Source organism: Sus scrofa, chromosome 1, assembly GCF_054392235.1.
Source record: "Sus scrofa isolate SSC_HxYL_T2T_F1_AM1 chromosome 1, Sscrofa_HxYL_maternal_Yorkshire_Landrace_v2.0, whole genome shotgun sequence".
NCBI classification, from domain to species: domain Eukaryota; kingdom Metazoa; phylum Chordata; class Mammalia; order Artiodactyla; family Suidae; genus Sus; species Sus scrofa.
The window spans coordinates 90616155-90633504 of NC_139383.1; the positions used below are offsets into that span (position 1 = coordinate 90616155).

Sequence of the window (17350 nt, forward strand, 5' to 3'; positions counted from 1 at the left end):
CGTTGTTGGATTCTGTTGGCTAAAATTTTGTTGAGAATTTCTGCGTTTATATTCATCAAAGATATTGGCCTATAGCTTTCTTTTCTGGTGGTATCTTTGGTTTTGGAATTTGATGGTGGCGTCAGAGAATGCCTTTGGGAGTGTTTCTTCTTCTTCAACCTTTTGAAAAAGTTTAAGGAGGATGGGTCCAAGTTCCTTTTTGAATGTTTGTAGAATTTGGCTGTGAAGCCATCTGGTCCTGGACTTTTATTTGTAGGGAGTGTGTTTATGACATGTTCAATTTCATTTCTAGTGATCAGTCTGTTCAGTTGATCTATTTCTTCTTGATTCATTTTTGGCAAGCTGTGTCTCTAGAAAGTTTTCCATTACTTCTAGGTTGTCAAATTTGTTGGCATGCAATTGTTCATAGTATTCTCTCACGGTTTTTTGTATTTCTGTGACTTCTCCTTTTTCATTTCTTATTTTGTTGATTTGGGTTTTTTCTCGCCTCTTCTTGGTGAGTCTAGCCAGAGATTTGTCTATTTTGTTTACCTTTCAAAGAGTCAGCTCTTGGTTCTATTGATTTCTCCTATTGTTTTTTTAATCTCTATTTTATTTATTTCCTCTTTGATCTTTATGATTTCCTTCCTTCTGCTGACTTTAGGTTTTGTTTGTTTTTCTTTTTCTAATTCTTTTAGGTGGTGGGTTAAGTTGTCCATTTGAGATTTTTATCTTCTTTTTTGAGGAAGACCTGTATTGTTATGAATTTCCCTCTGAGCACTGCTTTTGTGGCACCCCATAGATTTTGAGTGGTTGTGTCTTCATTATAATTTGTCTCAAGGTATTTTTTAATTTCCTTCTTGATTTCCTCATTGACCCATTGGTTTTTTAGTAGCATGTTGTTTAGTCTCCATATAGTACGTTTTTTCCTCATTTCTTTCCCTGTGGTTGATTTTTAGTTTCATGCCTTTGTAGTGAGAGAAGACACTTGAAATAATTTCTATACTCTTAAATTTGTTGAGGTTAGCTTTGTGCCCCAATATGTGATCAATTCTTGAAAATGTTCCATGTGCACTTGAAAGAATGCATATTCTGATTTTTTTTTTGGATATAATGTCCTGAAAATACTTATTAAGTCTAACTTTTCTATTGTTTCCTTTAGCATCTCTGATGCTTTATTGATTTTCTGTCTAGAGGATCTGTCCAGTGATGTGAGTGGGGTGTTAAAGTCTCCTACTGTGATTGTATTCCCATCAATTTCTCCTTTTATGTCTGTTAGTATTTGTTGTAGGTATCTGGGTGCTCCTATTTTAAGAGCATATATATTGATGATTGTAATATCCTCTTCTTGAATGGATCCTTTAACCATTAAATAGTGTCCTTCTTTGTCTTTCTTTATGGACTTCATTTTAAAGTCTATATTGTCTGATATGAGTATTGCTACTCCTGCTTTCCTGTCTTATCCATTGGCATGAAGTATCTTTTCCCAAACTCTCACTTTCAATTTATATGTGTCCTTTGCTCTAAGGTGAGTTTCTTGTAGGCAGCAGATTAAAGGTTTTTGCTTTTTTATCCAATCTGCCACTCTGTTTCTTTTGTTTGGAGGGTTCAATCCATTGACATTTAAGATGATTATTGATAGATGTTTAGTTATTGCCATTTTAAACCTTGTTTTCCAGTTGATTCTATTTTTCTCTTTTCTTCTTTTCTTTTTTGTGGTTGGATGGTTTCCATTTATTTTATGCTTGAGTACTTTTCTTTTCACATTTTGTGAATGTAATGTTCGGTTTTGATTTGTGGTTACCCTGTTTTTTAAGTATGTTAACTCCTTCCTATATCTGCTTACTTTTAGCCTGATAGTCATATAGGCTCAAACACAGCATTAAAATAAAAAAAAATAATCTATTTTTTTCTTACTTCCCTTGCCCACATTGTATGATTTTGATGTCTTTTTTTTTTTTTTAAATAACATCTTCATGTTTAGATCTGTATGCTTGCTTATTTAAGTGATTGCTTTCCAATTGTGGTTTCCTCCATCCTAGTTCTTCCTCTTTTTTTTTTTTTTTTTAATTTTGAGAAGCCCTTGTATTTCTTTTAGAATGGGTTTCGTATTGCTGTACTCTTTCAGCTTATGTTTGCTGGAGAAATTCTTTATTTCCTCTTCTATTTTAAAAGATATTCTTGCTGGATAGAGTATTCTAGGTTGCAGATTTTTTTCCTTTCAGTGCTTTAAATATATCTCCCCACTCCCTTCTGGCCTGTAGTGTTTCCGTAGATAAATCAGCTGATAGCCTTATTGGGATTCCCTTGTAATGAACACTTTGCTTTTCTCTTGTTGCCTTTAGAATCCTTTCTTCATCAACTTTTGACATTTTTATTATAATATGTCTTGGTGTGGGTCTGTTTGGGTTCAACATGTTTGGGGCCCTCTGTGCTTCCTGTATCTTGATATCAGTATCCTTTAGATTTGGAACATTTTTGGCCATAATTTCTTGAAATATATTTTCATCCCCTTTTCTTTTTCTTCTTCTGGAATTCCTGTTATGCATAGATTGGCCTGCTTTATATTATCCCATAGGTCTCTTACATTGCTTTCATGTTTTTTTCACATGGTTTTCTGTTTGCTCTCCTGTTTGTGTGATTTCCCTAATTCTATCTTCTGTGTCACTAATTCGTACCTCTGCATTATTCATCTGCATTATGGTCTTTATTGTCTTTAGCTCAGTTTGTATCTCTGCAAATGAATTTTCTAGTTTTTCTTGGCTACTAACCTTTCGTTTTCTAGTTCCTTCCTGAGGGAATCTGCATTACTGTTCAAATCCTATCTTAATTCCTTCAGTATTTTCACTATCTCCCTTTTGAACTTAAGGTCTGTCAGTCTGCAGAGGTCTGTTTAATTGTTGACTGCTTTAGGTTAATTCTCCTGTTGCTTTAACTGAGAATGGTTTCTGAGCTTCTTCATTGTGCTTGTGTTTTTCTATGAATTTGGGGAAGCCAGACTGTAGTTTGGCACAGTCCAGGGCAGGCTGACAGGGTGGCTCCTCACAGGTGGGCGCCAGTACCTGGAGCACGTCTGGCCTGGTGGGGCTTCTCTGTGCGGGCGAGTGCATGTGTGGGGAGTGTGGTGGGCCTAGGCTGGTTCTGCACAGGCAGGTGCAGGCACATGGAGCATGGCAGGCCTGGCAGGGCAGATCCATGCGTGGGCAGGCAGGGGTGCCTGGAGTTTGGTGGGCTTGGTGGGTTGTGCCAGGAATGCTCTGCTCTCTTCCAGCCCGTGGGCAAGCGGGAACCCTGGGGTGCAAGGAGTTTTCTATGGCAGCCCGTCCCTCCTCTTCTCCCCTCCCCACCAATGGCGTCTTGTGTCTCATGTGGGTCCAGACCTTCTCCTGGGTTCCTTCTGCTGTGGCTTTCCACTCCCCAGCCCTTAGCATACCACTTTCCCTGCCTGTAGCATATTGCTCTCTAGCCCCTTAGGCTGTCTCCTCACTGTGGACCCTAGCCTGCTCCCAGGGACTGACCTCCAGAGCCTAAGACTTGGCGCCCATGCCCCACCAGAGCATCTCAGGCTGTGGTGTCTGTGCCGGTGGTTCAGATGATCTGTGTGTCTCTCGCTCTGCTTTTCCGTTCTCAGACCTGTTGCTGCACTTTTCTCGGCATCTTGGCTATCCCTCTGACTAGGCTGATCTTTCTGTCGGTCAGGTGGCTTCTCAGGGTGTGGGTTCCCTTTCTCCTTCACAGGTCCCTCACGGGAGTGCTAGTCCCGTCCTGATTCCTTTTTTCTCTCTCTTTTTTTCTTTTCTTCTACCCCGTTATGTCAAGAGTTTCTTGCCCTTTTTGGAGGTTTCAGTTCTTCTGCCAGCATTCAATTGATGTTCTGTGCGAGTCGTTTTACATGTAGATGTGTTTTTTTAATGTGTTTGTGGGAGAAGGTGAGTGCAGCCTCTCACTCTTCCAACATCTTGCCTCCCTCCCTGCCCAGCATGATTAAAGAACATAATTCGAAGGTAGCAACAGTATCTAATTATGTGAAAAACACTATATGCTGTTGCTTGTCATGTATTTTAAAAATAAACAGCAACAACAAATGGCTCCTCCAGAGATTCAAGAAAACAATGATGGGGGACCAGGATTTCATGAAAGGAAAAAAAACCCTACCAAAACCTTCAATTGTCTGGATAGTTAAGGGGTAATAAGTAACTTTCACCCTCTCAGTGGAATTATTTAAGCCCAGAAAGGCAAAGTGTGTTATTTCCCCTAAGTTTTCCCTTCTTTGCCCTTTCAGGTTGGGGACCTCTGCAAAGTAAACTCTTAGGAGGGAAGAAATGATACATTCCCGAGTCTTCAGTGAAGGGGGGGGGGCTGTTACATGAGGGATATGTGTGGGGGTGGTGTGCATTTTTCAAATTATTATCGCCCCATACCACATCCCTTTGGAATTTTTGAAACAGTTCTCCTAGTGATTCTGAACCATCTCACAGCCCAGTCACATACTTCCACTTCCTATTAGAACCTACTTGTAGGGACGTGAATAGATTGTGTCTAAAAGATCCATTAGCGTTCTAGAAGAGTTAGTTAATTTCTTATAAGAATGCTTTCATCTTAATAGAAGTCTTCTTTTTTTTTTTTTTTTAATCAAGGTTGGCCCAGATCCAGAGGGACTAAGAATCTGAACAAATGTGATTTTATATGTTAATAGTAGTAAATACATTAGGAAGAGAGGATGAATGCTGTTAGTGAGGTGGGTGGGATGGGGAGAACCCAGATGTCTTCTTTTTTTTGCCTGGGTGAATTTGTGTTTATTTATTTATTTATTAAAAATGGTTTCTATTTTTTCCATTATAGTTGGTTTCCAATGTTCTGTCAATTTTCTACTGTACAGCAAAATGACCCAGTCACACATATATATATACATTCTTTTTTCTCACATTATCCTCCATAATGCTCCATCAAAAGTGACTTCTAATAGGTTGAGGTATGGGGTCAACTCGCTTTAGAGGTGATTTCTTTAAAAAGAAATGTGACAGGCATTAGGGTTCTCCTGTATATTTATTGCAAGTATATAACACCTAAAATCTTAAAATTATGTCTTTACTTGTCTCCTTGGTCAACTTCAGTTTGCATGTCAAAAAAAATGGATATCTTTAAGCTGATAAATTAATCTCAGGAAAGGGGTCAACCCTTTTAGTGGCATTGGTAAGATTTTTGTCAGGGCAATATTCTAGTGTGTTAGACAGTGATGCTGTGTGTATGTGTGTTCCTTTCTACTTTTTTTTTTTTTTTTTTTTTTTTGCATTTAGGGCTGCATCCACAGCATATGGAGGTTCCCAAGCTAGGACTCAAATCAGAGCTACAGCTGCCCACCTACACCAGAGCCACAGCAAGGTGGGATCCAAAGCACATCTGCGACCTACACCACAGCTCATGGCAATGCTGGATCCTTAACCCACTGAGCTAGGCCAGGGATCAGACCTGAATCCTCATGGATGCTAGTCGGACTTGTTTCTGCTGCATCATGACAGGAACCCCCTCCTTCCTACTTTGTGGCTAAAAGGCTGTCAGTTCCTCTTACTGTTACTTTCACATATGTAATTAGTAAGACAGTCCCCAAAACTAGTTAGTTAGTTTTAAACACACATTTTTTTTTTTCATGAGTCTTAATCTTGGCCGATTCCTACTATTTTATGATATAGAATAAAACCAATAAAACATCTTGAGACCCTCTTCATGTTGGACTTTCAGGGTAGAAGTGACCCCACTCCTGGTTGTGGAGACTTTGGGGTTAATGATGAGGCAAAGCTCTGACCACTGGAGGTTCTCAAGTCCTGGTTTTTCTGGAGCGTTCTCCATTTCTTGCTTTAAGTGAATGACCTGAGTGAGAAGGCTAAGATTTTCCTTCTTAACCTCACTCCTTTCAGAAACACACCCTTAACAGACATTCCTTCACGGTTACCTTATTTTAATAACAGTCAGGTATGTAAGCTGGTTTGGTCCAATACGACGTGCACGAATGCCACACAACCATGTAAAAAACTGCCTGGAACAGATTTCTTGCTGTGAATTTTTCTAACAGTTGTGATACAGTTTTAAAAGCTTTTTCTATTTATGAACATTTATCTCAGAAAGCCTAACAGAGAAGAATGTTGCAGAAATATCGGTACATTGCTCTCTGTTCCAGACAACTGCTGCTCTTTCTTTTTCAGATTTTAAAACATAAGTCCCCAGTCACAGTCTGCATCTAAGGGCTTCCATCATAATTACCTCTGGGTAACGAGCAGCAGTCCTTAAAAGGGTCTGCCAGTTTCCCTGCAATCTTTCACTGGGCGAGCCGGGCTGTGTCCACTGATAACCCAGCTGCCGAGGAACTGAGGAGCAACAGCTCCAAACTTCTCAGCTGTTGACAGGCTTGACTTGCTGAGAACACTGGTTAAATATAGCACACGCGAGCTCAGCTCCTCAACAAAGTCATTGCTCTGACGGTGTTGTGAAGGGAGCAGAAGACGAGAAACCTAATCTCAGAACCCAACAACACCTAGCAACAGTTGAAAAAACTTTTAAACAAAAGTCTGGGTGGGAGATACACAGCAGCCTCCAATTTCTGCTGATCGGGATTTCAGGGAGAAGAAGCTGCTTTCCCCCCTGCTCTCTACCCAGTTTCCTGCATGACTTCAGCTATTGGCCAGTCCTAGGAAAGAAAGTGGGAAAAGCTTTTTCCTCTGTATTCTTTCGGGCTGGATAGTTTTCCAGGACTCCAGTCTCAGGCTGTGGGACAAGCCACTGGGTTCTTCAAAGGATACGCTACCTCCCTAAGGACGTACCCTTGGTTAGACAAGCTGCCAGTCAGGTAAGATAAAAAGCCACAGCTCCTTACTCTCTTAAGCAATTTCTGCTTCCACAAGGAGAGCGCTCTCTCCAAATCTGTGTTGTCTGTTTCCTCTGATTCTCATTGTTCCCCTATGTGATAACACACTTAGGAATTACGGCAGTCACTCTGAATTGCTTTTAAAGATTCTGAAAGTCATCCCTTTCTCAGAATTACCTGATTCCTCTTTCAACACAAAGATTGCTAGGATGTCTAAACAGCCATCAGAATGTTTCTGCCAAGTTATCATTTTCTGGCAGGTAACAGAAATATGACAAAGGACAACTTCACAGTCCTTTCACAATGAAGATGGCTAACCAGTGGAAGGGATATTTTCCCTAGAAGCAGGATAACTTTCATGTATGGAAAGTAGCTGAGCAGCTGGTGTGGTAAACGAAAGTCTTGCCTGGTGTTTGTGTTGCTGTACTTTGCCTTGCTGCTTGCTGGATTCTCTGATTACACTGGTACACCTTGTGCTGGTATTACATCGGACCGTATAACGTCACGGTCACCCCAAGTGCTTCTGACCAGGCACAGAATATGCCTGGCGTTAAATCACAACTTTTGCAGTCTTTGAATATAAACTATTCAGGACCATGCTGTTATGTGTGTCTTTTAAAAAATAGGGGAATTGCTTGTATAAGAGATATGATAGATTCTGATTTTTAAAACTTGAATTGAATATATGAGGACAAATCCTTTCCTAAGTTGCATGTATGTATATGAACACATTTACTGTGGTGTGAAGGAAATCCTCCTTTGTCTGTTATATCTTCTCCCTTTCTATGAGTTGCCACGCAGTTTTATCAGACTTGCTCAGCATGATCAATAGCACACCAAATCTGACAAAAGTTGTGGCTGCTCATTGGTGATGTGGTTACTAGTGACACCTCATGCCTATACTTGGGTTGGATTAGCATAAGAAGTTTGTTCCCTTAAATGAACATGATAATTGGAGGGAATATTCTAAATTAAGGATAATTTCAAAGGTGATACAAAGACACATTTCAAAAGAAATTATGTGAGTCTATTTTGTTAACTTAAGAATTTACTCAAGAACAGTTTTGAGCAAATTATTGACAGGAATATTTCAACCCTTTCATTAAATGTTCCTATTTAAAAAAAACTAATTAAATCTTATATATCAGGAGTTGTCATGGCACAGCAGAAATGAGTCTGAATGGGAACCATGAGGTTGTGGGTTTGATTCCTTGTGTCACTCAGGGGGTTGGGGATCTGGCATTGCCGTGGGCTGTGGTGTAGGTCTCAGATGCACCTCGGATCCAGTGTTGCTGTGGTTGTGTTGTGGGCTGGAAGCTGTAGCTCCGATTCGACCCCTAGCCTGGGGACCTCCATGTACCACGGGTACGGCCCCCCGCCCAAAAAAAGAAAAAGTTTATATATCATATGCTCAGAAAAATTAAATAGTACATCCACTTCTGTAGATATTATATTTCATGATTCTGATCACACGATTCATTTACAGAGTAAATGCAACTAATCCTATGTAATGAATGTATACAAGTAACAGTGCAAAGTGTACTCTGGGAAACTTAGAGAATGAGACTTCTGGTGCTTTAGTGGAGAAAGGATTTTGAAAAGTCTGAACTAAATGTTTTACATTTTTCTTGTTTTTATCTTAGAAAGGGTCACATTGTTGGCTTACAAATGTATGTGTAAGGCCAAAATCTGCCATGAGGAGATTTTGGAGGCCTGTAATTTGTTTCGGAGTTAGTGGAACGGCGTGGGGATAACGGAGTACAGCAATTGGCCCTGAGTGAAAGCCATGTTTCCTGATGGATTGTTTTTGAGTATCACTGTCTTCATGACTGTACATTTACCCTTGGGAATCAAAAATAGCTCAGGTTATAGCACGTGCTTTCCTGTAGCAGATGAATAATCAACCATGCAGATTGTGCTCCCTCGTTCTCTCAAGTTCACCTTTCTGTGTCGTTTTGGAATCTCCTCTTCTTCCCTTCACCAGAAGAGTTGTCGGATTCCATTGTCATCTCCCAGCACCCCCAGGTCTGTTTCCTTCATCCTCAGTCTGGATTGTTACAGTGCTGCTCCCTTCCACCCCCATTGCTGTCCAAACCTTGCCCATGAGTTAACTTTCCTATGCTTGTCTGTCTACTCTTCAGTTATCTTCTGCGACTCTTAGTTTCTGCCAAACACTAGGATGGGTATTTTGAAAACCTTCCATCATCTGGCATGTACTTTACTTTTCCAGTCTCAGCTCCCACTACTCAACAAGTGTCCCTTTGCTTCAGCTATTTCAGGTTTGGGCCCTTCTCCAAACACCTTCGCAGGGCATATTTCAGAGCTCCACCTCTGGGTGCCTGTTGTATTTGCCCTGCCTTCACCTTTCTTGTGGAAACCTTGTCTGCTCTTTAGAACCCAGTTAGTGTTTTCCATTTTCACAGTGATTCCCTAGACCACATCTTTTTTTGTCCTTTTTCTTTTTTTTTTTTTTTTTTTTTTTGCACCGAACCTGAGGCACATGGAGGTTCCCAGGCCAGGGACAGATTAGAAACTGTAGCCGCTGGCCTATGCCCCAGCCACAGCAATGTCAGATCCAAGCCATGCCTTCAACCTACACCACAACTCTTGGCAAACGCTGGATCCTTAACCCACTGAGTGAGGGCAAGGATCAAACCTGTGTCCTCATGGATGCTAGTCAGATTCACTTCCACTGAGTCACGATAGGAACTCTGACCACATCTTTTAGAAGTTATTCCTTCTTAGTTTGGGCTGTTTGGTACTCTGTCAGAATTAGAGTCCTTTGGAGCAGGGTTTGCCTTTTTAAATTCAGAACAATTTTATGAAGGTGGCTGGGTACAAAGCATTGTCCTAACACACTTGGGCTTTGAGTTGTTCAGACTCATGCACGTTGTGGATGCTCTAGGGTCATTTTTGATTCTGGATTTCTAATGATGAGTGTGTGAGAAGGTATAAATAAGTATAAAATCAAGACAAGCAATGATAAGTGCGGTTAATAGCTTTTTATCTCAAAAATTTCTCAAGGAAGGTCTTCATAGCTTTACCAAGCATAGAAAAATTACAAGTACTTGTGACTATATTCATGTGCCTGATTGTAGAGATGATCTACCTGTCGAGAATGAAATAGAAATGGGGGTTTAAAGACTGTGTGCACATGCATGAATCTCCTGTGTCTGCACTTAGACCTCTCAATACCACAACACACATACTTTCCTCATCTTTTGGTACCAGATTCTATTTATAGTTATCTTTGGTACTGTTCAATTAATCATGCTTCCTTTCATTTATGGGTCATCATGGATTAAAATCTGCTCTTGACAAGTACCATATGATAGCACTTATATCTGGAATCTAACATATGGCACAAATGAACATTTTCACAGAAAAGAAACTCACAGACTTGGAGAACAGACTTGTGGTTGCCAAGGAGGAGGGGGAGGGAGTGGGATGGACTGGGAATCTGAGGTTAATAGATGCAAACTGTCGCCTTTGGAATAGATAAGCAATGAAATCCCTGCTGTATAGCACAGGAAACTATATCTAGTCACTTATGATGGAGCAAGATGGAGGATAATGTGAGAAAAAGAATGTATACATGTATGTGTGACTGGGTCACTTTGCCAAACAGTAGAAAATTGACAAAACACTAAACCAACTGCAATGGGAAAAATAAAAATCATTTAAAATGAAAAAAATCAAATAAAATCTGGTCTTGAACATTAAAATATTTAAATATCATGCTATTATCATTTTTCATTTTTCCCTGGGTATTTTTAAAAAGAGACATTTCTCAGTTTTATTTTAAATCACTCATGAAACCTGTAGCCTTTTTGTGCGAAATAAAGCATGAATCACGGTTTTGAACTAGTTTTTTTTTCTGTGTTCACCAGAAGAAAAGCATTCTCTTTCTATTTTAAGATGGCCAAGGTGCTTAAAATTACTCTTTTAAATGGGTGTTCATTAAGAATCACTCTGGGGTTTTCCCAGTGAAATTTGTGAAATATTTCATATATTCATTTAGCAATGGTTTCCCTGTGGTTATAATTTTAATAACTTATAACCGCACTTATCATTGCTTGTCTTGATTTTATACTTATTTATACCTTCTCACACACTCATCATTAGAAATCCAGAATCAAAAATGACCCTAGAGCATCCACAACGTGCATGAGTCTGAACAACTCAAAGCCCAAGTGTGTTAGGACAATGCTTTGTACCCAGCCACTTTAGAAGTGAAACTTTGTGGTAAAATACATATTCTAAGCTAATGCTAGGAGTTCCTGATGTGGCTCAGGGGAAACAATTTGACTAGCATCCATGAGGATGCAGTCATCCCTGTGTCCGATGCCTGGTCTCTCTCAGTGAGTTAAGGATCTAGCATTGCCCTGAGCTGTGGTGTAGGTCGCAGATGCGGCTTGGATCTGGCATTGCTGTGGCTGTGGTGTAGGGCGGCAGCTACAGCTCTAATTTGACCCCTAGCCCAGGAAACTCTATATGCTGTGGGTGCCCTAAAAAGACAAAAATAAATAAATTAAGAAATGCTAATGGTCTCTTTTGGAAGATGAGCATTTCCTCACAAAACAGGTGCCCTAGGAAATAGGATTTTACAGAACTTGCTCAATTGACATTTTCATTTATCTGTCTCAATTTCTCTAAACACATGGCTTTAACAAAACGGCATCATGGGGAGTAAGATCTATTTCCCATGGAAGGTTGAGGTCTATTTCAGCAGAAAGGTTGAACAGAAAAAAAGACTGGTAACACATGGTTGTTAAAAAAATAGCATCTGAAAGCCTGCAACATACATTTGTTTATGCATTATTTTTAAGACATGGCAATAGAATAGAATAGAAAGTAAGCTAGTGAAATATGTTTCATTTCCTTCAATATGAGCTGAAGATATGACAATAAGGATATTCACTGATGTGGAGGAGGCAGGATTTGCAGAGGTGGGTCAGGTGACCTGGACTCAGATTTCAGTTCCCTGAGGACCTGGGCAGGTTACTCGCTGTGCCTCTGTTTCCTCATCTGTGAAATGAGGATGGAAATGCTATCTTCCTCATAGAGTTGTTTTGAAGGTTTAATAAGTTAATAAAACTTACAGTTGCCTGGTAGACTTTTCAATAAATCAAGCTATTCATGATTTATTACCAGACCTTAAATATAGTTATCTGTTTACTTTCATCTTTGTTGCACACAAAACCCTTGGATACAAGGTCGGTGGACTCAACCTCACACATCATAGAAAAGGCAGAAGCATGTATTGTTTAAATTTGGAATCCTGTTAGGGACATACTTTGCTGCTGGGTACTCTAAGCAGACATAGTTTGAAGTCCAGCCAATAATTCAGTGTGGAATTTGCATTTCAAACCTTCTGTTATCACTCAGCAGTGTGCTGTCTTATAGAATCATTGCTAAAAAGGCCAAGAAATCACCCACAGCATGGTCTATCCTATGGTTTCTATATTTGCACTTGGAGATAAAGCGTGTTTATACATAGTGCTTGAGTGTCTCTTTTAAGGCTGATTACGCTAAATAATATATGGAAGGGAGACTTCCTCATCTAAAGATGGATATATTCTTATATTTATCATTCCTTATTTCTTCTTCTGGATATTTTGTTTTGTTTTATTAAGCTAGTAACAGATAAAAACAAAGACCAAAAAAGGTCATCTCATACTGGCTTCAACCTCAACCAACAGAAGTGAATTCTTGCTGTTCATTGCCCTTAATCCTAGTCGTTCTTCCTAAACATGAAAAGAAAGTATAATCCAAGGCAAAAAAAGTGTTGCATCATAGAGATGTAGGAGTATATTATGGGGTGCTTGCTATTCTATATGTTTAATTTAACAAAAATACACGAAGCACTCGTAAGTGGAGCACTTTCTTAGTAACTTTAGTGCCAACAAGCTTTCTGCAGGATACTTATGGTTTAGACCTGTCTATTTTGTTTTATTTTTTGCAATTGAAAGGATGAGTTTCTAAAAGATAAGAATTTTAGAATGATCATTCTCTAATGAAGACCTTGTTTTAGAAAAGAAAGAAGAACTTTTCCTGGCTCTGCAGACTACATGATAAACCTTCTAGGGCAAAAGTATGGGAACCTTAGGAAAAGGAATTGGATTATGTTGTTCTTTTTCCTTAAATGGTCAGTCCTACTCTTTAGCTAATCAGAGGAGAGAAAAAGCTACAGGGAGAATACAACTTCCCCCAGAGCAGTAGCTGAGGCAGTGTAATTTCGAAGGCTAGGCAGCAAGTTGTGTAAGAAGCTAGAATAAGGAAAGTCCAACATGAATCGGGCAGCTCTAGTTGGCTGTGGACCAGCTGATTGCAGAACTTGAGAAACTCCCAGCAAAAAGACATGGTGTTAGCCAGCACTCCAGAACCTGTGATCTTTGTTTAAGCCACAGCAGTACTGAAAAGTCAAAAGAAGCTTGGTGTTGAGTTTCCTTTTTGGGAAGTGGTGTCAACGTGTATAATATTGTGTGATTTATGTGTTTCTGAGGTCTGTGAAAGACAAACTTTGAAAAGAATTTTTTAAAGCTCGTGCAGAATGTATCTCAAGTGGTATGACTTTCCTGGAGCTCTGAAGATTCAGGGACTTTTCTGTTTTTGCTTTTTTTGCCTGAATGTTGTCACCTATCTCTTTTACCAAAACATAGATGAAAATGATTTCTGCTTCACTGGCTAAGGACCTTATATGTCTACATTGGAAAATAGCCTCTTTTTTTTTTCTCCTTTTGCAATCATTATAGTTACAATCTTCCCAAGTTACTTTGAAGAAGTGAATTATCTGCTGCTTATCCTTGTAAGGAAAAGGTGAAGGAAAGCCATGAAATGGACATGTTGGGGTAGACCCAATGCAGCCTTTAGAAAATGATTTGCTACATATTTGAAGCCAAAAGGCAATTTGATTGAAAACAGTAGACTGCTGACATCACCAAGACAATCAAGTTACTGCCAACTTGCCTTGTTTATCTAAAAGATCTTTGCAAAAATAAGGTTCCCCCCAACACACGCATGAGTCATAAGCGATACAGTAATGGGGATAAATGGACTTTATTTGTCTTGATATCTCTTTAATATACTTATGTCTTAAGTAACTCATTTTAGGGCCTGCTTCTTTGACTGAGGTAGCAGAGCACAACAGGAAAGGAAGAGGCATTGCTGAGTTCATGATGCTATTTCAGTGTGGCAGACTAAGAACATGAGGAAATGACACCCTGGGCCTGTTTTTGGAGTCTTGCAGTTACTGTGACGACAGCACACACTAATGGAAAACAAAGATGGTCTGCCTGCCAATGCAAGCCAGAAAGAGTCCTGCCAGCTCAGATTTTTCTTAATTATTCTATAGGTCTTGAAATGTGACACTGGAGATAGTCAAGGCTCTTTGTGTTACATTAACTGTTTAGTGAGCAATACATGCTTCAAGAGCAGCTTGGAATTTGAACAAGGGAGAGGCCTTTACACATAAGCTCAACTTTCACATGCTGTCTTGATAGATCCTTCTTCTGGTTTGGACACTGCCAAACCAACTGCTTTGCTCACTGCCTGTTGTTTGTTCTGGTCCTCAAGGAAGCCAGCTGTGTTGGTAGAATTCACTCCTCAGGGGCCCTCAACTTTGGTGACATAGTCCCATTTTCCATATTCTGTTCATTCCATAGGTCATTGCCCAGCATGCCAGGTGCTGGCTATATAATGCCTGGCCATCGGAATCCCAATTCTGATAGAGTGATAGGTAATAGATAATATAATGATAATAGCTACATATAATATCTATTATCTACATAATGTATGTATTATAGAGCTATGTATAATTATTTAGTGTATATAAATGATAATAATGGCATATACTGGAGATTATTCTGTGCCACGTATTTTACGTGGTTCCTGGTCGGATTTGTTTCCGCTGCACCATGACAGGAACTCCACCAGGTATTTTACATGAATGATCTTACTTACTTATCTTAACAACCCCATGCGGCACCAATTTTTTTTTTTTTGTCTTTTTAGGGCCACATCCATGGCATATGGAGGTTCCCAGGCTAGGGGTTGAATCAGAGCCCTAGCCACTGGCCTACACCACCGCCATTGCAATGCCAGATCTGAGCTGTGTCTGTGACCTACACCACAGCTCACAGCAACGCCGGATCCTTGACCTACTGAGCGAGGTCAGGAATCAAACCCGCATCCTCATGGATGCTAGTTGGTTTCATTAACCACTGAGCCACGATGGGAACTTCCCAATGAGGCACTATTTTTATCTCTTGCTTCTTCAATTAGAAAAATGAGGTTTACAGATGGCAAGTAATGTGCTCAGTGGTTAATTTGAGATTCAAACCCAGGCAATTTGATCTTATTTAGCCCATATTTTCAACCACATTCTTGTAAAGTAGGCAGTTGTTCGAGGAAGACCTTGACCTAGAATGACCGTGAGATGTTTTGGTGAAAGGTGTCAAATGTGACCCTGCAGGGGCCATGTGGTCTGAAAAGAGTCCTTAGGAGCAAAGAGATTCTGGGTTCAAAGGCCCACTGGGGCTCTCTTCTAGGGTCCCAAAGTAGAAATGGGAGCTGCAGTGGCCCATGGAGTTGGGCAACCCAGGAAGAGCTAGGTCTGGGGCCCTGAAAATCAGAAGCTCTCTTTTGGCAGTTGTGGCTTGTACAGCGTGGTTCTGGGCTTTCCCTGCTGAGATGATTCTCTGCAAGAGGATGCCGTGGAGCATTTGAATTTATGAGCTATTACGGGTGCTGTTGTGGCCAGATCCTTTGATGCCACTGGGGGTCTTGGCCTGTTGGTTCTCCTGCTGACAATGCAGAACCCCACCTTCTATTGTAATGAAATGCTCTGCAGATTTCTGCCTTGATCATGAGCACTGTTTGTGGAGTGGTTTAAGAGTGAGTCCTGCAGCATGCTTATTCCAGCTGTGGGTAGCAATGATTCTTGAAGAAGCCTTTGGTGGTGTATGTAAATTGTGGGGGGGGGGGGCAGTGAAGAAGGGGACAGAAAGTCTCATTCCATGGAAGAGCTCTTCTTGGCTCCCAGTAACTCTGTTTAGGTAGTGAGTTGTTAATCTAGCAGCATGTTGTTCCTTCTGAAAAACAGTGTTTGCTAGAATTTAGGAAAAAATACCTGCAACTTTTCAGCCAGTGGTTTGCCACTGTGGAGCAATGGCATGTCTTGTTGGATATTCTATTTGATTCTTTTTATTAAAACAAAGATTTACCTTTAATGATGCTAAAAATATGACTATTTGGATGTAATTGGAATTTTCGAGTTTCTAGTTTCTTGCATGGCACTTAGCTTCCTCAATGTCTGAAGTAAAAGGAGAGCAGTTTTTAATACAACTTTTCTTCCACTGGATGACAACTTATATTCAACAATAAATTATGCATATAAAACAGGCAGAGATTTATTTACAATTCCAACTTGGTATTTTCCTAATTTTCCTTGTTAGTGTAATTCCATATTACATTGGAAGTGATTTACTTTGTATATGAATTCAGTTCTGCTTTGACTAACTTTCTGGCATATTGTTAGCATAAGAACATAATCCTTTAAATTTATGTTAAATCAGGTTTTTTTTTAAATGCCCCATATTAGCAGGAATTTAATATTTCCAAAGCAATCAATCACAAACAAAAGGCTGCCTGGATAACTGCCTCTGAGATTTTCTGAAAGATTTTAATCTTTTTTGATATGAATATAATTTCAATAAAATCCTTTCATTAATGCACCAGGCAGGATTTGCATATCTGACTTATTCAATAATCTATAAGACCTAATCTAGAGGGCAGTCTATTTTTAATGTGATTTTGAAAGAATTGTAACAATCAAATATATATTCATAATCTTTAAATCCTTGTGCTCTGAAAAATCTCCTGCGGATGGCTTCATATCCTTTATAAGAATCTAAATGCAGAAAAATTAGATGTTAAACCAGTTTCACCACCTAAAGAGCAAAAACTATTTTAGTAAACAAAGGCATTGTCCATAACATTATAATATGATTTTGATGGAGTAGATAATGCTTTGCTTTTTCTTATGCCAGTGGCCATCAGTACTCTCCTTTTCCAGTGTATCAACCACCCAAATGATGGGATGGAACATCCCAGAAAGGTGACTGTTTCAGGCTCAGTAAACATATCACCAAATGACTCTCTACCTTCTGAGAAATTCTATTCTATGAGTTAAAAACAATATCTTGGGGTTCCTGTCGTGGTGCAGTGGAAACAAATCCGACTAGGAACTATGAGGTTGTGGGTTCGATCCCTGGCCTTGCTCAGTGGGTTAAGGATCTGGTGTTGCAGTGAGCTGGGAACTACCATATGCCATGGGTGTGGCCCTAAAAAGCAACAAACAAACAAACAAAAAAATACATCTTGTCACAACTGTGCTAGTGCACTCAGCCATCATGAATGCACACTCAACTTACACAATACTCACCTGACAGGCTAAACACCTTCCTGAAGCAAATACACTCTTGGCTCTGTGGCATTGACCTGTTTAATCCA

General features: G+C 39.8%; 1 protein-coding gene across 3 annotated transcripts in view; it reads left to right on the plus strand.

The window, feature by feature from the left end:
* The first annotated feature begins 6434 nt into the window (after positions 1-6434).
* Positions 6435-17350, plus strand: part of FILIP1 (filamin A interacting protein 1) — a 211727-nt gene continuing 200811 nt past the window's right edge. For all 3 annotated transcript variants that reach the window (XM_021092343.2, XM_021092328.2, XM_021092321.2), the window contains exon 1: positions 6435-6820. The gene's annotated coding sequence lies outside the window, so the exon portion shown is untranslated. The remainder of the gene's footprint in view (positions 6821-17350) is intronic.